The sequence below is a fragment of the Rhyacophila brunnea genome, unplaced genomic scaffold (genome assembly GCF_057557595.1).
Source record: "Rhyacophila brunnea isolate RB1 unplaced genomic scaffold, BYU_Rbru_1.0 scaffold_2, whole genome shotgun sequence".
NCBI lineage: Eukaryota > Metazoa > Arthropoda > Insecta > Trichoptera > Rhyacophilidae > Rhyacophila > Rhyacophila brunnea.
The window spans coordinates 1,374,214-1,396,735 of record NW_028232859.1 but is presented as its reverse complement, the minus strand read 5'-3'; the positions used below and the strand labels follow the sequence as shown (position 1 = coordinate 1,396,735).

Genomic DNA, 22,522 nt, shown 5'->3' with positions numbered 1-22,522 from the left:
CGGCTTTTATGTAACACTATTGACTATATAGATTTTTTGCAAAGACGCCATTACAAATATATTGCTGTTGAACTGTATATAGTGATATTTTCTATTCGTATTACAAAAGGCAAATGATGGTAAAATCGAAGTTAAGTACGCAATAGTAATATTGCACTATTGCATTGGTTCCCAGCATTTTTTTTATAATTATAACGACCCCCTTTTGTGGTAGCTAAGTAACCTACGACCTCCCGCTAAATTAGCATAAAAGGGTATTTGTAATAGAGTCAGAAAACACAATAAAATATAACTTTCTACGTGAATTTTCATTATTTTACAACGTTTTTATTAGCTCGTATTCTTGTTTGGCCGGTGGTTGTTTGTCCAGTACAAATCTTGCAATCGATTTTTAACTAACTTCCCGACTAGCTAGACATTTGAAACTTTTAGAATTTATCAGAACACGATGCTAATGCATTATTTTAATACTTTTTGCCATCTTTACGCAGAATTGAATTCATTTTCAATTAATTCTGTTTTGTATGGAAAGTTATTTTTATAAAAATCCGTAAAAAGTAAAAGACTATTATTGGTTGCTAAGTGGGTGGTCCTAGCAACTAAATTATTAATATATACGTGCGTTACTATGGAAATCAAAATGACATTTCAGTATTCTATATTTGTTTGTTTGTTTTTTATTTACTTCATATCAAGTACAAGTTTGGGCATATTGAGCATAATAATTCAACATAAAATTTAAAAACGTTGTATATAAAAAGTTCTTTTTATCTTGTAATTATTTATTTTTTATGTCTACCAACAGAATCAATCACAGACGTATACAATTTAATTAATAGGTATTTAACTAAACATCATCATAAATATTCTCGCATATTAATTATTAGCAATCACATTTTTCATGTCCTAATTTTACAATATTGACCAATATACACTGATAGCTGTTTTGAGCTATGAACCCCCCCCCCCTCTGAATACGAGGTAAACGTGGTTAACTATTTTTTTTAATATTCATGAATTAAAAAATAAAAGTGTATGAAAATCTGACTTATTTTCAGAATTAAAAAAAAATAATTGGCGAATCTCCTGAAATTCACTTCGCGACACGTGGGATTAGGAACCCGTACCTAACGCCTATACACACTTTCAATACACCCAACTTCGTATACATTTTTAAAGAACACTTACTACTTGTTTAATAATTATGAATGCCTACCTTGATTGTGAAATAATACTACAGTTGATCTAAGAATAAACTAATTAGCTTTATTCTATGTTCGTGCCTACACACTTTTCGTAATTTCCGATTTATCGATGTGATGCACCGCAATGCGTCTCAAATATTTTTTACGCAACCGAAAAAATAACTAACAAAACCAGTTGAGATGCAAATGCTGAACCCTCGGGCTTATAATACCGTACATTTTTCAACATGCTACTTACACTAGCTGCTAGATAATCAATAAAAAATTGGAATCCCGTGTCGTTAATGTTTGTATCCCACTCGTAGGGGACATGTCGAAATACATAATATTATCAAGAGCCCAGGTGTGGTATAACCTTAGACTATAGATACATCGGTATAACGGCGGAAAATTAAGATTTTCGACTATCTTTGAGAGCCAAGGCTAAGCAATATCCAGCCTTGCCTTTTCTCATCATGTAAATTACTGTTCAAGATCACATACAATTTGTTAATATCATTAATATCATCAGCCGGGGTCAATCCACTGCTGGATGATGGCCTCCCCAAGCGTCTTCCAACTCTCTCGATCCTGTGTCGTTCTCTGCCACGTATTTCCACCGAACTTTACCAGTTCGTCAATCCAGCGGCTTTTAGGACGACCCTGTGGCCGTTTTGTGCCCCTTGGGTACCACTGGATGACGGCATTTGTCCAGCGGCCGTCCTTTCGGCGAGCAATGTGCCCTGCCCATCTCCATTTCAGCTGTTTGGCAACGTCTATTACATCGCGTACTCTTGTCTGCTTCCTAACCCATTCGTTTATCTTACGGTCCTTTCGCGTGATGCCCAACATACACCTCTCCATGCATATATACACACTAGAAAAAATCGTTTTTGTAGAAAAAATACGACTCCTGACGGGACTTGAACCTGTATCTTCACCAATCGGTGGTAGGGTGGTCGCCATCAAGACCATCGACTCCCTCAAGCCATATTCCAATCTCTACGATGCAAATATAAAATTAATGATTATTAATATGACGTGACAAAATGTCATATTCAGATGATAATAATAACTGATTAGATTAATTTTGTATTGTATGTGATGTACTTTTTATCTTATAATTTATGAGAATGGATGAATATTTCTCATAGTTAAGTGTGTGTAGCGTATGCATCGATCAGCTTTAAATAACATACCTTGTGAGCTTTTCTTATGACCAACATAATATTATTATCCTCTCTGCTATCATTATAAAGGTTGCAATCAATTCGAAAGAAGTGAACTATGTAATAATATGTTAATTTATCAAGAATCTAAGATTGATTATAGTACACAAATCGGGCCCGGTTTCATCTGCTTTAATTGCAATGTTCAATGGAATATCGTATTAAATTAATTATGGATTATTTCTTTCTTTTTCTTTCGACCATGTCCGATCCTAATAGGATCATATGTTTGTATTGACAGATTTTTGTTTTTACGAGAAATGGATGTCAACCACTTGCTCAACCTATTAGGTCCATACTCTGACTCATACACAAATTGAAAAACAATATGTTTACTTGCCAGACCCAGGATTCGAACCTGGGACCCTCGACTCTATAGGCCGGCATTTAAGCCACTCGGCCATATATAATATTATTTATAGATACTTACTATGTTTTCTTTCAATTAATATACAAGCTTTCAACCAAGAATTGTTAGTGATCAATAATGTTTATATAATGATTTAAAACATTTGGCGATATTTTTATGACTATGATGAAATTGGAGAACTCCGGCCACTAGCCTTTAGTTGATTGTGAGCAGAGGAAGTCCCACACCATTGGATCCCAGTCACTCACCCACACTGTCGCGGCTGTGTCACAACTTTACTCGTGGCTATGGAGCGTACGATTTATAAAGGCGCGCGGTCACCATGTAGATCTGTGTGTATTGGTTTGGTCGCTTCTTGTTGATGGTTTTGCGATCAGAATGGTAGGTACTAACAGGTGGTTCTTAGTAGAAATACAGGTGGGGATTTAGACAAAATTGGCGCAAACAGTATTTAACTAAATTTACTTATTCTAAATACTTAATATTTTTTCGAAGTTGTTTTGTGTATTAACGATCTTAATCGTCATTTCGTTTTAAAAAATGATTTGATTAAACGCCAAACTGTATTCGAAATAATATTTTGTAAAACTGAATAAGGAAGGTTGTTTTACAGTAAAAAAATATATAGGTAATAAATTGCTTTTGAGATAAGTAATATTGAGGTTATCTTTTCGTGTGGTATTATTAAAATAGTTTTATCGAATTAATAATTGTTATTGTAATGATCCACACATACAACGTACAGGTTTAACAGTACGGAAATGAGTAGATATCTACGTAGGTTATTAAAAAGATGACTTAAGGGCGGACATACTCAGCGTAGGTCAAAATGAAGCTTTTATTGCATTTTCAAAACATGATCCTGGACATTCCTTAAACGTTGTAGATAATCTATTTATATAATTTTGAAGCCTTATTATCCTTTATATTTATTTTAAACATTTGATGACTGCATAAAGTATTTTTATTACATAAAATAGTATTCTTTTAAACCTCTCGCTCTAATGTTTTAGAATATAGTCATATTTCAGTACATGCATGTGCCGTGGTGTTAAGATTTTTTACATTTATTTATTTTTAAACGCATTTATAAAACCATTAGTATAATTTATGTCGACATTATTGTAGTAAAATATTTACGATAAAAAATTATATTGATAATCTCTGTGATCCCAAATTTGACAAGAATTAGGCATTTTATTATTCAAAAAATGGGCAAGATTAACACATTTGAAGATAATTCTAAAGATACTAACTATAAGCTATGTCTTTGACCATTCAAGTGTGATAAACATCCTACGAATAATGATTGCTTTATAATAATTATTGACCTAAGAATAAGGTAGTGTTTTTTTGAAATACGCCATTTTTTTTGGCATTCCCCAGTGGTTAAGCTACAACATGCGGCCGTAGCCATAAATTGACAAACTATAATTGAAGTAGGGAGTAAAATGATAAATAAATAAATAAAATGAATCCTTTTGACATAAGTACTTTTTTAAAATTCTGATTTTATATGACATAGTTCAACTATTTTGGATCGAACCATAAATTTCGATTATTTTGCTACTGAAAACATCACCGTTACTCGGACATTGTGACCCGTTGATATTGGTCGTAAATCATTGAGAGAACCTGTCATATACCTTCTCATTGTACATACTTAGCAAAAATACAGTATAATGCCCTCTCAAGTATTAAATACGTACCTATATCAAGTAAGTACCATGAGTATCAAAATTAATAGGTAGGTAAGTAGGAACCAACTACCTGAAATGTAGGTATTTTTAAAATAGGGTCAATAAAATCTGTTTATTAAATATTATACCAGTATGTAGGTATTTTTAAAATAGGGTCAATAAAATCTGTTTATTAAATATTATACCAGTATGTAGGTATTTTTAAAATAGGGTCAATAAAATCTGTTTATTAAATATTATACCAGTATGTAGGTATTTTTAAAATAGGGTCAATAAAATCTGTTTATTAAATATTATACCAGTATGTAGGTATTTTTAAAATAGGGTCAATAAAATCTGTTTATTAAATATTATACCAGTATGTAGGTATTTTTAAAATAGGGTCAATAAAATCTGTTTATTAAATATTATACCAGTATGTAGGTATTTTTAAAATAGGGTCAATAAAATCTGTTTATTAAATATTATACCAGTATGTAGGTATTTTTATTTCAATTTTATATTTTTATTAGACTCTGGTCTCTAATCAAAAATATTTTTTTAACGTATTTTTGGGCCTAAATGGTATAATTATTTAAATTCAGATATTCTGACGTAATCAGTATTGATATGCTATGTCACCTGATAACTAACTGCCTAAAAACCGCAAACATTAACTGTGTTTTCTCCTAGGACTTGATAAATTATAATGTCATTATTATGTATTACTTCCGACAACCCACGACTTCATCCGCAGAATGAAACTGATTCAATTCGTTTTTTTTAAATTAGGTAGTAACATAGACAATGGTAGCATCTATATAACCACACCCCGCTCTATCGCGTCTACCTGATCACTTTACCTTAACTTTACTCGGGATTTATTTTCATTATTAGCTTCGACTAAGTCCAAGCGATCGACAACGGTTAGGTGTAGGCGCGCGCCCTTCTACCTGCACCTTAAAATATCTCGTCAGTGCATCCCTATCACCAACTTATTAATGGAAACGTTATATTATGTATATCAGTGATGCACAACATTTTTATCAGTTTGGCCAGTTTATCTTTAGTGTCGCGGATAACGGATGATGCATTTTTTAATTACTCGGTCATCCCTGTACGTATTATCGAATTATTTACGATGCATTTGCTATTGATGATTCAGTTTATTTTCCTTGGCTAATCCTATGTGCTGTTCACATATCAGCCATATTATAATTTTACTTTTATACATATTTAATGAAACAATACTTGTCCATCCTCCGTCCTGGATTAGTTAATTAAAAATCTAATTCAAGTACCTAATTACTATACGCAAGAAATCCACACAATTTATTTGTTCTGCAAATTGCAATAAATGACATGGGAGACCGCGGGCTGTCCACCAGTGACGTAAAAGTATAAATGATTAAATATACCAATACCATGGCCTCCACATCCTGAACCGGGCCCTGAGGCTAGGATCTTTGGCGGGCCCCCCTACCTATCGCTAAGGATAAAGGCAGTGTGATGCTCTATAGTAGCGTTTTCTAAATGGTGTACGGTGTAATTAATGTGTATGTATATTTAGTGTTTTTTTTGTATATTTTAATACTTACATCCATTTGAATGATGGAGTTGTCAAGTATCGATACACAATTAAAAGTTTTATCCCACAACCATATAAATTTCAATAATAACATTATTCAAGGAAGCGATTTTCTTCTATTAAAGCAAATGTGTGATGTGTGGTTATCTCACTACCGCCGACTTGCGTCACCGGGCCCCTCTTGAGCCCGGGCCCCCAGGCCAGAGCCCTGTCAGCCCCCCCTTGTGGGGGCGATGACCTATACATAATTACCGAAAAGCTATTATTTGCATAATTTAATTGAAAACAGAAGCATCCAATTACGCTCTAATCTTTACGGAGCTATTTAAAATACTTAAAAAAAAGAATTAGTTATATATATATTTTTTTTTTGTTTGGTAAGTACCTACCTATAATGAAATATTATTATGTACGCCGTTTTTATACACCCTCTTAAATTGATAAAATATAATATTAATTTTAATTAATAATGCAATCTTTCAAATGTGTATCGAATTTGGAATTTTAAAAGAATTGTAGATATTGTAAGCAGCGCATGGACCTACTTTATTGATGGATGTTTCAAAAACGTCAAAAAAGTGGCCACTCATGCTTCAGTTTGTATTTTGCGAAAATAATTAATAATGACCGTACAATCGGCATTCTTCTCCGGCAACTAACTGTCTACGCCAGGCCTGTCCAAGTGTTTTTTTTTTATACAAATTGATTCTCTTTATAAACGACGTTAAACACCGAAAGAATCGCAGCTTATATTAATATTATTTATTAATTCTAACTATATATAATACAATACATCGTGATAGTTTCCTCATCATTCTTCTCCTGTTACTTTCATGGTAGCTAAAAAGGTGTGGTTTCAACATGAGGAGTTTGGTGGTTAATGATTTTGATAATAGAGATAAAGGACATAAGTTTTCAAAGTCAATTTATTATAAAACGCACTTTGCAGTTAAGAAGTAATGGCATATAATTACGTATATACTTTCCCATCCAAGATACATAATATGTATTATAATCTAGAATGTTAATTACTTCACTAACTTAAAATTTCTTCTTCTTCTTCTTCTTCCATGTCCGCTCCCTAGTCGGAGCTTATGGACACCACGCGGCGCCTCCAAGAATCCTTGTCCGTCGCCAGTCTTCTTGCTTCGTTCCAATTCAAACCAGCATCTTGTAACTCCGCTGTATACACTCTATAGATAGTATTTAGCGGCCTTCCAGGACGCTGGAATCCGGTCGGCTTAAAGAACAGGCAAGCCAGGTTAAGGTTCTCTTCTGCCATCCGCAGCACGTGGCCGAGTCAGTTCCAAGGTCCGTCGCCTCTTCACTCTCAGCGTAATGAGAGGCTGCTTGGTGCGTTCTCTTATCTCCTCGTTGCTCCGCACACGCAGTATTCGTCGCAAACATCTGTTTTCAAAGCTCAGTATACGGTTGCTCTGAGCCTTCGTAAGGTGCCATAATTCGCTACCGTAAAGCAGCACCGTCAGAATGCAAGCGTCGAGTAGGCGGCATTTGGATTTGACCGAGTACAATCGCAAGTCCCAGGCACTCCGCATCGAGTTGAATGTTGCTCTAGCCATTCCCATTCGGATAGCGAGCTCTCTCTGCAAAATGCCATCTCTCGTGATGTGTACCCCCAGGTATTTGAAGTTGTCGACGCTCTCGATGTTTTGACCGTCGCTAATCAGAGGAAAATCTGATCAGGACAAGTGCTATTACACAAAACGTTGGTTTTTTTCGCGTTGATTTTTAAACCAACGCGAGAGAAGTTGTCTTGCAACCTGTCGATTGTCGCTTACCTCGATTGAGTTGTCGACTAAGACAGCGTCATTGGCGTATTCCAGGTCGCATAGCTTCACCGTAATATGAAGTCAAAGAGAATGATGAAGAGAAACGGAGCAAGGACACAAGCCTGTCTGACTCCGGTCGTGACCCCGAACTATTCTCGTGCAGGCATTTGATTATGGCAATGATCTTGGGAGGGATCCCGTATGCTCCCAGTATCCTCCACATTGAAAAACAATATGTGATATTTAGCCAGACCTGGGATTCAACCCGGGACTCTTGACATTAGAAGCCGGTGCTGTATCCGCTCGGCCATCGTGGGCATTATAAAATAATTTAATGTAATATAAACACGCATATTATACCTACTACTTATTATAAAAAAATATTCACACAACATTCTCTTAGGCATGTTCCGGGACATCCCTTAATTCTTATAAATATCGACGACGTGTACAGTACAACACTAGGCGAAAATAGAGATCCTCTAATTATAATAGAAAAACGATACTCGGGATGTCACTCCTCAGGTCACGTATTGATTTGCCTGTCGGCATTTACCATTTCGGCAATCATCCCGATTATTAAATTTTATTCATGCAACAAGGAAATTTCTACTTTGGTTTCTAGAATAATTATCTCCGTGGGTAATGTATATTATACACAATGTGTTTAAAAGTATGGTGTCTGTGGTTGTCGATGGTTTTTATCTATTAACGGTTAAAATGATAATTTCTCATTAACAAATGACCGACGAGTGATTCGTCACTTGTTTTATCTTGTGTGATTTATTTCTAATATTGCGGTTTGTTCCCAACATACTGTAAAATTTCACTACATCACCATTTCCATTTAAATAAATAATGTTTGTTAGTTTACCTACGGTGATGTAAAAGGAAAATAATGAAAAAAATACATATCAATGTTTTTTCAGTAAACATAATATATAATATTAAAAATACACCAGATCTATCCACCTGTTTAGTGAGTTTCTGTTTTTATTTATTCATAAATCCAATACAAAAATGTAATATACTGGCGTATAAAATATTTATATCAAAAATTAAAGTAATCAGCTTTTGTCTTCTTCTTCTTTTTCTTCTTGGGGTAAAGCCTTCTAAGATTGTTGGTGACCAGGGGCCCGATTTCCTAACTATCGTCTCGTGTGGCACCAGACGGGCCAGAGTGGGCCTTATGTTGTAACTTGCGAGTTGAAGTCGCCCGGTCGGCATGACGCCATATGACATCATTGTGACGTACTACCGGAGTGATAATAGCATTCGAGAAATTTACGCTACTCAAATACTGGCGTTATCCATTGTCCCCATACACAAATAGGTGTTTCAGCATAATAATATATATGGTGAGCCGTGTGCGTTGGGCGGCTTGCCTCGAGCATGTATTGGCTTACGTCACAATTACGTCATGTCGTCGGGTGACTTCATATCACAAGTTATAACTATAGGGCTGCTGTACCTACGTCGCCGTATGGTTTGACATTCGTATTAACTCTTCAACATTCCAAAAGACAAAAGACGCCTTTTAACTTCCTATGCACGATGACTCGCAATACCTAAATCATACTTACCATTGAGAAAATTCGTCCGAAGTTTGCGGATTTCCTAACCTATTATTATATTATTATAAATAAATCATGTAATTTCGATAAACCTCAAAAACATACCCACTAATTACCGTCGTATTTGAATAAAATCTAGAAAAAAACTTGTAATTCAGTATTGAATAAACAAGTTCTATGTCGAAACTACGACCGATTTGGAAGAGCAAAAATATTTCTAAAACGAGTAAAATGCGTCTAGTAACATTTCTCGTCTTCTTAATTTCTATATTATGTCACTTGAATCGTAAAGGCAAAAGAGAGGCAGAGGCTAGACGCTTTTGAATATGGTGCTGAAGACGGACGCTGAGAGTCTACCGGATGACCTAATCATGGCCCCCAAAAAGGGGCGGGGCTGATAGGGCTCTAGCCTAGGGGCCCGGGCTCATGGGTGGCCCGGCGTGGCGAGTCGACCAAATAAGTGAGATAAACACACACCACAAATTTGCTCTAATAGTAAAAAAAAATCGCCAGCGGCGTTATTTTCTTATAATAATGATTATACTTTCAACTGTCACTGATAATTAACTCCATAATTACAGTGGATGTAAGTATTAAAAATACATAAATACCCTTAATTTTACTGTGAACGCCATTTGGAAAACGCTACTGTAGAGCGTCACACTGCCTTTAACCTGGCGATAGGTAGGGGGGCCCGCTTCAGGATGTGGGGGCCATGGGCCTAATATAACAACTTCTTCATCAGCGAACTCCATAGTAGAGTCAGGCTCTCCTCAGTTTGCCTTCATCGGATCTTGATTTTTTGATCATATAGCTCGCAGGAAAAACGGCAATATGAAAAACTTTTGATATCTGGTCGAAGATCGGAGAGAACGAAGAAGATCTGAAGAGAGTATTATCCGCTCAGTCACGAGATGTCAACGAAGAAGAAGAGATGCTAATATAGACAGGTTGAGCTATTCGCAAACCTTGCATTTATTTACTCTGATTCTAATTCAAAGACGTAGTAATTATCAAGTACCGAAAACAAGTTAAATCATCAATAGAGGCTTGCCACTACAACCTGACAAAAAAACAGTTTAGAAAAAAAACAACATATTATTGGCTTGTGTGATTTTTTTATTGTTATTCTGACTTGTTCAATGGAGGAAGAGACTTGATTAATGGGCAAGGCGATTGGCAAAAAATCATGATACGGTTATTTGAATCGTTCGGAAATATATATAGGTTATCAAGTTTGAAACCTATACCCACTACAAATAAATTGTTGCATGCCTCAATGTTATTATAAATCATTTTTTTAGAACAATTTATATTAATTCCAAGCGTAACGAACGTAGATTTATTGTTAGAATAAATTTCCACGTGTTACAGTATTTTTGGTTATTACATTCATAATATAAATTTTTAACATCTTTTAACCTGGTTTTCTGCGATACAAAGTTGTATATTATATAATATCAAACACATTTAAGTATTACTTCAATTTAATACTAGATCTAATAGTATTCTAGAAATCTAATTCTAGATACATGAAAGCTTTCTAAAGATGGTCATTCATATCTCTAATTTTACTGATAAGGGTTTATACTGGACAACATTAGGTGTCAATATATTTTATTTAGGTTTGTTCTTAAGAACTGCACAGTTTAAAGATGATGGAACGCTGCTCCATACCAATTATCAGAAATGGATCAAAGAGGGGTACATTCGACAAACCAGAAACACTAAGCACCAATTCCTCGCCGACTCCTAGAGAACCGGCGACATCCTTGCTGACAACCTAGCACTCGGGCCGATCCAACAGTCCATCGGAATCGTCAGGGAGATCACTGGGAGTTAACTCCCTAGATAGATTTCTAGAATAGAATTCAAATACACTTCGTATTAGTGGCTAATACTGACTGTAGGTAAAGCGACGCCCTTAAATATGATTAAAATCCCACCCTTTTCCATCTTAAGTTTCAAATTGGGCCTATGTAAAACCATTAACAAAAAGTTTTCACCTACTAATGTACATAGCAGATAAACTTTGTCAGCGCCGCTGGCGAAAAAATGACATTTCCGTGCAACCTACCCTCGAACTCATATTATTCTGTTATTTATTTATTTGACACGCCTTACAATATGGCGCCCTTAAGCAGTGCTTGACCTGCCTATCCTCACGGTAAGACACTGCTGTTAATTAACGGTAAATGATTATAAAAAGCAAAAATAACAACAACAGACACTTATACAGCGAGCATTATGCTGTAATATTGTAGTTATTAATAGTAACACCATGTGATGTGTGGAAGTTTGTTATGATTCTGCTTACTCCGAAGAACTTCCCATAGAATTAACTGATTTTTTTCAGTAGATATTTTTTTATCTATGAATGCTTCGATCTTTCTTATTTCTCCAAAATGCGGCGCTATTTATCTTCATACATAATATTATATGAGTTGCGATTACGGGCCAATAATTTAATACCATCTTAAGATATCGCTATTTATAATACGTAATTATAAATTTATTTACACTATTCGTGGGAATTGTATTGTATTATTCTCGTATTTAAGTTATTGATAATTAGAAAATTTATCGTTAAATAAACGATCAGTATAGACTCTTCGCTTCTTGATCGTAAGAAAGCAATAAAGGTAAGTTAAATCATAACTTATCGTGTGATACGAAATCACAATTTATTATTGCTTCTAAATGAATAATACATTTACTTACTACATAGATTGTAATATCACAAACTTAAAAAACTAATTTACACAATTTGGGCGTTACAATGTGTATGAATTTACTACTATAACTACTTGTTCGGTACGATATTACAATGATTTTCAAAAAATCAAATCAATTTTATGATACATGCGCAGCGAATGGTGTTTAAAAAATAAATATATTTAAATTTATTGTAATCCATCGGAATTAACAATAACTAACTAACTAATGGAATTACTATGTGATAGTTTTAACTGGACATAAAAATAATGAAAATACCTACTTCATATTAACTAACAAATTACATTTAATTTAACGTGGTATTATACTGTTTATATTATTTAAGTTTTTGTAGGTTTCAGATTATTTTAAAATTGTTATAATTTTACAATAATATTATGTTAGTTAGTATAGAAGCATAGTGCCTCATATTATATTGCCATTGTTTTTATCCTATCGGTAAAATCATTAATAAGTGGTTAGTATAATGGCCGCAACCACAGAATTCAATGCTTTGGGAAGTATATGTTACTAATAGCCTTCACCTTCGTAGTTACTAGTTATATAATATTTGCAAAGCATACTTTGGCCACGTAACTTGATTGTAATATCATATTACTTCCTGTATCAGCAGTGTTTTTTCTCTGGATTATAATATTATATTTGAGACCTGATGATGCTGTAAAAACTCTACATACTATCAGTTGATAATGAGCAAACAAATGATAAAACTACTAATATGTAGCAGAGAAAACTGACTAACAATCCGTTAAACCCACACTAAAAACAGGCCCATTCAAATTGACAAATTTATTTTACAGCATTTTAAATAATTCTATTATTAATGTAAATGAAATTAATTTCCATTGTATACGTGGTAACTGAGAGTTTTAATTATGATTTGAGGTCAAGGGTTCATAAATGCAGCAATTCATTTATTTGAAGGGATCATTTATCGAAGGTCTGCCCACGCGTGAAGAAAGATGTTGAATAACTTAACGCTGAGGCTTCATCACAAAATCACTACACATTATTATAACACGTTTTTTATCTATCCCATTTACAGGTGGGGGCGAAAAAAATTCTACACCGTGTATCGAATAAACTGATTGGGATTATTAACTGGTAGAATCTATACTACGTTCTTTATAATTATTAATTAATATAATATAACATATGTATGCATTTATAATAAATTGAAGTCACCCATTCTTACATTCACATAAAAAAGTGAAAGATTAAAAATTAAAAAAAAAAAATGGGACCTACTAAATATTAAATTTGTTTTTTATGAAAAATAAGTATTGGAATCTTTTATAATAGGTATATTGCTTGAAATTTTCACGGTTGGTTATGTTTTCGGTTTTTGGGCTATCATCGTGCAGTAATTTTCTTTCTCTCTGGAATAGTTTTTGTCATGAGCCTGAAATCTCAAGGAAGGAAGGAAAAGAAAGAATCCACGGTTACAAAAAAAAAAATATTGCCTATTTTTAAACATTTTAGCCAATATTAGTTTCTGGTATGTAGCGTTTATATTGATTGTTTACATTAATTGAGTTAGCATTTACTTGGTAGAATTCCATTTTTCAAGAAATGAAATGAAAATAAAATTAATATTAAATTCTACAGGTTTTGTCGATAGCTATTTCGGTTGTAACACCATTATCAAGACTATTCAGATAGGCCGTTTGCCTTTGCTTAAAATACTATACGTATAGATAGAGACAGATGACATTTTCTTATTCGTTCCAACAATATTATTAATTTGTACACTTATTATTAATTGTAATATTATTAATACTTTGAAAATCCTAAGTGGGTTTTTTAATGGATATCAAAATTTACAAAAAAATCTCATAAGTACAATGTTCGAGTGCTTTGGTTATTTCTTGACATTAATATATTACAATTAAAATATTATTAGTATAATTGTGTTAATCATGTGCTTAAATTATATTTAATAGTGGCGACGAATGCATTACCAAATTTTTATTAATTATGTGATTACTTTTGGATAATTCGCGATTAATTTCCAACTGTTCGAGTAAATTTAATTTTAGACTTTTGTTACATATATGCAAATATTCTCGCGTTATGTTATTACTGATGCTGATCAAACATTAAATTAGTGTGTATATGGAATATGGGGCAAGTTTAAAATGTAGGTATACCTATTATCTTGTACCTAGGTACCTATGTTATAATATTATAATGATCTTTTAAATGCTTTTTGCCTGACAACAACATAGTATCGATTTTCTCAATCCTTTACTATTACAAACAGACAATAATATACACTTAATTCATTTTCTTGTAATTCGGTCACGTAATGTTATGTAGTAGATACGGGACTAGAAACATAAATTAGTTCTTTCTTATAGATAGTTCGGGAAGATAATCCTTATACTAAAGACTCAATACTTGTCATCCAATTTGTAGTACCCATTCCATGAAATGGGAAATCTCTCTCGATATTTACACTGACAATGAGGCTCTCTATATTGTAATGATCACTTCTGGCTATATAGACGAATAACTGTAGAACTCTTAACTCATTCGCTGCTGACTAGATAATGATTTTTTAATTACCACCTTTAAAATGCACGTTAATTACATCGATCTGCCGCCTGGTCATTACGCGCCAGGTGCGTCTTCAGCGTCCAAAGTATTAACTATTATGAAGATACGGTCATTATCCTTTATTTCTTTTAGTACAGGTACATACGCCTGTTTTGCGATTTACCATATTTTAATACGTATTTATTTTTGCCTCATGATTTAAGTTTAAGATGGGAAATACTGGAAACTTTTCCAGGCAAACTTTGGTACATGTTTAAATTGTATTGCTTTTCCATGTTATTTTTAAGCCTATCGTTGCTTCTTTTACGATATCTCGACATCTATTCTGCGATTGCAACTTCTAGTGCTTGTAATATCAAGGTAATTAAAAAAATATTTGAATATTGATAAGCCAAATATATAAACTGACTCAGAGTACCTACTTGCAAACCTTCTCCTATTTTGTTCAATTCTTCTCAGATACGCATACATAGTTGTTTTTAATTTTACAGATTGTAATATTTAAATAATTACAAGATAAAAATAACTTTTTATATACCACGTTTTTAAATTTTCTGTTGAATCACATAAACTTGACAATTCTATGTATTAATAAATACTTTTTTTTGTACTTGATAGAAATACTGAATAAATATGGAATACTGAAATGTCGTTTTGACGTTTCATATTGATTTCCATAGTAACGCACGTATATATTAATAATTTAGTTGCTAGGACCCCCTTAGCAACCAATAATAGTGTTTTACTTTTTACATTTTTTTTCCGAAATAACCTTCCATAAAAAACAAAATTAACTGAAAATTAATTCAATTCTGCTTAAAGGTGGCTAAAAGTACCTATTAAAAGAATGTATTGTCATCGTGTTCTGATCATAGTCTCTAAAAGTTTCAAATGTCTAGCTAGTCGGGAAGTTAGTTAAACAAGATTTGTATTGGACAAACAAGAAAAAATTTGTACTGGACAAACAAGAATACGAGCTAATAAAAACGTGATAAAATATGTCAAATGATCACTGACCTAAATTTGGTGTATTTTTATTGTAACTTTTAAAATACGGTAATTTTTATAGTATCTAGTTTATTTCGCCTAGTTTATTTACATTTTCTTTTGCATATGGTCCTCACTGTACAAAACACAATCCCATAACTGAACAACACCATTACAAACTTATCCGGACTGGTAACTTTGAAGTTTGTGTATATTTCACTGTGGCTCTCAATAATTTATCTACATTACGATTACCATTTCGTTTTTTTCTTAATAATAATAAATCCCTTAGCTGTCCTCATTTTAGTGGAAAATATTTTAGTTTTTGTATATTAAAAATAATTGTATTAAGTACTTATTTATAATTTTGAAAATGTATTTTAGGTACACTAAAAAAACTCGTCTGATTCTTTTAGCCCTTCTATTCTATATTAACCGGGAAGAAGTAGGTAAGTCTTGTTTTTAGATTAGGTATATATATATTTAGATTATATGACTAGTCAGCGGCGGCTCCTCTAACACCATGCATGTGCGCTGCACTGCTTTTTCCTAAACATCACTCAATGTGCAACAATGCTATTCATAAGTCATCACTCGTTTATCGCAATTTAATCCATGTAAATTTATACCAAAAGCATATACTCAGTAAACAATCACCGAATTCGTGCGCTCGTCGGAACGCACAAATATGGATCTTAGTTTGCCGTTCATATTACATTGGGTAATAACAGTTCAAGCCGACACGTGAAAACGATAAATAACTCATGAATACATACAATTTTATGACCATTAGGGACGCAGCTCAAAAGTTACGCGGGAAAATGTAGTAACTGAGATTTAGCAGGATTGATAAAAAAATTGATTTTTTTTATTTAAATCTCATATAAATTCATTGAAAATAGGCTGATATTGAATAAAAATTGATTATCAACATAAATATTTTGGATCGATCCTTTATTCCTTATATATTTGCAAATATTTGAATATAATTTATAAAAAATTAAAATCTCAGTTACCATGTTCTTTCTCATAGTGAGTGAATATGTATAACATGATGTCGTATTTTTAACAATGCAGGCCTTTTGCTGGAGTTTTATTGCTTTTTGTAGACGAAGAAACTGACGATTTGTCGAGAGTCGAAAAATATGTACCTACCTATTCAAAACAATCGATAGTTTTGTTTTTTTAATATTTTCTTCAAATATTATTTCTTACATACAATTCAGTATGATTTCTGCGGTCGTCGTTATAGTCGGCTTTTTAGGTGTTTTGTCACGTTATTTCGATAGTTTTGTTCATAAAAATAAATTCATAACAATATAATATATACTTATTGTTTAATCAGGGAAGTGTATGTGTTTTAAAATGATAAATTTTGAATAAAAGATTTATAATACTTAATACTTATAATTATAGTTCAATCAGTGAAGTGTATGTGTTTTAAAATGATGTCGGTAAACGTAGACTTTATCAAAAATAATAATAAGAGTCAGAATAAAAAAAGGATGGTCCGATGACATCTGTGGAAATTGAAAAGTGTTTTTCAACCATTAAAAGAATTAAATCGTCTTTCAGAAATACTTACCATGAATCAGGACTGACTTAACATGTCTACCTGTGTTAAGCATTGAGAAAAAACTTTTACAAACAGTTCAAGACTTTAATGATAAGTGATTGAGGTGTTCGCTAAACAGAAACAACGCTGAATTGATATGCTTTTTAAATAAGGTAAGAAAATTTTGAGTGCACCCCCAATGAAAGCAATTTTGGAAACCACCGGCCGCCACTGTGACTAGTATATAACTTCTAAATTTAATAATTTATTTAATTATTTATGAAAAAAATATATAGTTCAGATATTTTTTTAAAGTCTTCAATTTAATTTGTTTATAATATTAAATAAACAGATTATTGCATATTTAAATAGAATTAATAACGTTTAAAATTGCTTGGCAGGTTGCTTCTCGTGTAGTTACCTACTTCTTTCCGGTCGATACAGTATTATTCTCGACATATTAAATTAGATAGTGAGATATCATATGGCTAGCTCGGGATGTTGGTAGGACCCAGTATTCACAAAAATTAAATAATATATATAAATAGGTAGCAGTAAAATGAAAAAGTCTCGATTGTTTCGTTCAGAGAACGTGGTTTTTATATTTTGGCTATATCGACACACCATCAATTCACAATATTATTCTTACACATTTCCGTCACTTAATATTACTGCTTAATCTCTAATTCGCTTTAACTTTAAACTTAATTCTCTATATCCGTTTCTCTAACTAATTTTTCACGTCCATGCGTGGTTATGTCGTTTCTTTTTACTCTCCGAGCCGTGGGGCCAATGTTGCCTCTTTCAATGGCGACCCTCTACTGACTTTTTTCTATCGAACAGTGTTGCCATCCTTCCCTTACATACTCCTTATTATTAAATTCCTTTGGCTTTCGTCTCTTTTATTCGGCAAATCACATTCTTCTCTGACATACCGTTATTATAATTATATACAATTCATACGTGCTAAGTAAATGTTGAATATTTTGACAGTTAATCAAGGAATTTTGGACGTACGTACGCCCATTGTTGACTAGGAGGTCAGGTAACATGGTTATACCTAATAAATAATTAAATTTATCGGGAGAGGCCCAATAATCATGGGTGTAACAGTGGGTAAGTACCTACTTGAAAAAAAAAAAACTATTGCATATGTTAAGTTGAATCGTCTATCTATAATATACAATGCACTACTACCATATTATGGTAGTAATTCATTGTATATAGATCATATTGCTAAAAAAACGAATTTTTATCTAGCATCTCTAAATATAATCAACTTTAATTGCACACACACGCACACTTATAAAATATTTTACCTTATGTATTAATACTTCCAATCAAAGTGGTAGATATGGCATACTCATTTATCACAGGACGAATGTCGAATGGTTTCTTATTTAACTATTGGTTAAATATGTATATAAATGTACTTATATACGAACATGATGTTATAATTAATATAAAATACAAATAGTTTGTGAGTTATAATAATTATTATTAATGAATCGAGGTATTTGTAATAAATAACGAAGAAATCAATACAATATAATGACAGTGGTTTACGACGGATACACCAATGCAAGAAATGTCACCCTTTCTTCAAACTAATGACTCGATCAATCACAAAATCTTTGAGAACCACAGCCGACTATACTAGGAGTCACACACGATAACATCGCATCGCCTTTGAGCGAGTGGAAGTTGAACTCAGTCAGTGAGTCGCGACCAGTCGTCGCCGTCAGTTGTTCTCTTCAAATAAACAAACCGCGAATGCATATATATATGCAACACCATAATATCGCCACTTCAAAACAACGCGAGACGTGTAAACTTGTGTGAAATAATACGTGATAACAATACACAGGCAGTAATCTCTTATCAGTGGGCTTGGTGTGTTTACAAAACGCGCGTTGTGGTCTTCGGGTTTCGTGCCTGTTTTTCCTCTTGCGCGTTGATGTCTTTTAATTCAAATGACAAATTTTGGCAGTTATTTTTATAGTGATTATTCGTGATTTATGACAGTGATACTTAACCGTATGCTGATTGATTTTTAAGGTGATACAGTGGGATTATTGATAGCCATATTCAAATAATTATGTAAGCATGCAACCATTTCATGTATTTATCGAATTAATATATATAATATTAATATGTTTTTGTCAACTGTCAAACTAGTATTTGTTATTAAAAGTTATAAGGAAAAATACCATATTATATTAATCAGAGATACAATATCAGATTATTAAAACCATTAAGGTTTAAATTTAAGTTTATTTAGTACATTTCAGTGTGAGTAAATTATCACTGAGTATCATATGAGTAACAGACTTTTGGTGATAAAAAATAGTCGGATATTCCTCAACCCATTTGGTTCCTTGCTCTGGATCAAACATACGTTGAAAAGCAACATGTGAATATTGCCCAAATACCGGTTTCGAACACGTACCATTTTACCGGTGTATTGATATTTAAATTATTTCAAATAATATGTGGTAACTATACAATACTATTCTTTATAAATTCTCAAAATTCCAATTTTAGGAATAATTTAATATACTTACCTATTATAATAGATATTTACATGATTTTATCCAATAGAAAACCTCGTAGAAAGAATCGTAGCGAAACGTTGAGGTACTCTGAATCTTACATACTTACATTAAAAATTAATTTCAATACGTAATACCTCGATTTAAAATTACAAAATATGGTCACCAATAATAACGGGAGTCATGCCTTAGATTCATAGTTTTTGAGAAAATTTGACATGATTAAGTATTGTATCGGTAGATTAATAGGTACAGCTCACTGCCAGGACTGCGATGGCTGTAGTTTAATGTGCCATTCAGTACAATTTTGTTTCTGCATTTTTTATATATATACATATATAGTATATTTATAAGGTTATTCTAAATTATGTATGTTCAATAAAAATGTCTATTGGATTATATTAATATTTATAAAATGATTTAATTATTAATAAAATATTTAATTTATGCCTTGCTTTAATGTTTTTGGTCAAAATGATATAGTTGTAATATTTTTTTAATTTTATTGGTACTTAATAAAAAATATTTCTTCTTGTAGATATTTTTATGTTTCCAAGAAATATAAAAAGTTAAACGAGTTTCGCAGCGATAAATGGACGGTAATCGTGAAGATAATAAAATTTAAATTTAAAAGAAACTGAAATGTGACATAATTATAATGTTATTAATCGTATTTGTGTCCAATACGTGATTACTCTAAGCTGCATACAAGGCCAATTGATTTGTTAACATGATTAATTTATTGCACTGCATGGCAGCAATTAAATTAATAATCCTACGTCTCAATACCTGTAATTATTGGAAAAGAGAATTAACTCTATTATAACGTATTATGTAAAACTATAGTTACAATAATATGTCAAAATTGCACCATTACTTATGTAAGTACGTAAGGCCCTATCCATAGTAATACGACGACTTATATATATTCTACTCGATCTGAATTAGGATGGCATATAGCATCTATGGCATATAGCTTGAATTTACATGCGGCCCTCTTACGCATTTTTCTCGTGCAATGACCAATATAATTTAGCACAGTACCGCATGGTATCTAATATCAACATTTGTCAATACGATGTAAATATTTTAAAAGCGTTATTGGCATTTTAATTTTAACGGTTTATATTTTTGATTTGTAGTATTCTTGAGTTGTGTTCGGATAATGGCATCAATTAAGAAAAAAACAAGGTATTAAAAGTCAGTAGATTTTTGGGTTTCCACCGTGTGTCCTTCTTTACTCGACGTTTCGGGCTCGTTGCAGATGCCATTATCAAGAGATGATATTTTTATGATGAAAATGTAGTGTAGGAATGTGAATGTAAACGTTGCTCTAAGAATGTCAAAAGGAATCGTCGTCATTGTCGCGAACGTAATTGAGGTATGGATGTTACATATATAAAAAAACGCAGGTATTTAGGTCAAAAGACAGGGACAGTATGTCCGATTTATATATCTGACTTCTTATGGCTGTTAGAATATAGTCAGACGATTTTTTTTAAATATTAAATAAGAAATATACTTACTGTTAACTTAATCATAAACAGATAATTATATGGCTTTGGATAAATCAAGATATTGATAAATAGGTACCCCACACCAACACCAACCCAGAACGATTAAATAATTTTCTAGAATTTAACCGATAAATCTACAAATACTTTTGTCAATATTGTTAACAAACACAGAGAGAGTGTTACCATTTCAATATACTTACAAATATTACTGGGAATACTAAATAAATGACATTTATTCAATTTATATTCTGCAGTTTTGTAGGTATGTAAATTAAAAAGCATTATGTATTACAATTTACGGAAAAAACTGATAATTTTGGAAAGCGATATAATATTTCGATAAAATTTTCAAATTTTACAACGGTCATAATAATATTTCCAATAAGTTGTAATAAACTGTACACTTAGTCAATATCAGTTTTTATGGAATATATATTTTAATTTAGGTATACATAATGCACATAATACCTACATACGATATTACGTTTTTTCACTTCTCCTGTATAGTAAGTGCATGGATTTTAAACGAGGCATCATGGTGCAAAATGATCAAATTTTGGGTGTGCTTAAAATAACATGGAAATACTAGATAAGATACAACATGGCATTACAGAAAATGAAAATCAGTTCTTGATGCGTCGTGAAATAACACCTCTTACTGCTTCAGGAAATAGAGGTCCAGGCAAAAGACCAATATCATGACTGAACAATCTAAAGACATGGTTTTATAACAGCATTATCTCGTTTACTTACACCTGGAAAGTATGGCGTCGGATTCTTAATACATAAAAAAACACAAGAACAACATAGAAAACTTCATAGGTATAATAGATATAGTAGCACTATTGAATTAAAAAATACAAGGAAACGAATTATCTCTCATACAAGTATACGCACCCACAGAAATAGCGAAAGAAGAAGAAATTGATACTTTGTATACAAATGTAAACAAAGCTACTAACCAAGCACATACAGCTTTTATAATAATGGGCGACCTAAATGCAAAAATAGGCCAGAAAAGACAAGATGAATACTTAGCTACGAAATCGAACGGGTATGGAGAAAGAAACCAGAGAGGCCAGAGATTAACACTTTGGAGGAGGCCTTCACCCGAAGAGGGGTTTTTACAAACCAAACAAACTAATTACATATCATTGTTTAATTTATATACATTATATATTAGTATTATATAAAAAAAATAA

The 22,522-nt window shown here is 32.4% G+C and overlaps 1 protein-coding gene across 4 annotated transcripts in view; it reads left to right on the top strand.

Moving 5' to 3' along the window:
- Positions 1 to 22,522, top strand: part of sick (sickie) — a 573,525-nt gene that overhangs the window by 296,209 nt on the left and 254,794 nt on the right. Inside the window, exon 1 of one of the 4 annotated variants that reach the window (XM_085946483.1) lies at positions 18,937 to 19,351. The exons of 2 other annotated variants lie outside the window; for them this stretch is intronic. The gene's annotated coding sequence lies outside the window, so the exon portion shown is untranslated. Of the gene's footprint in view, positions 1 to 18,936; positions 19,352 to 22,522 lie in introns of those variants that run through there. One more of the 4 variants, XM_085946484.1, reaches the window with a different exon arrangement.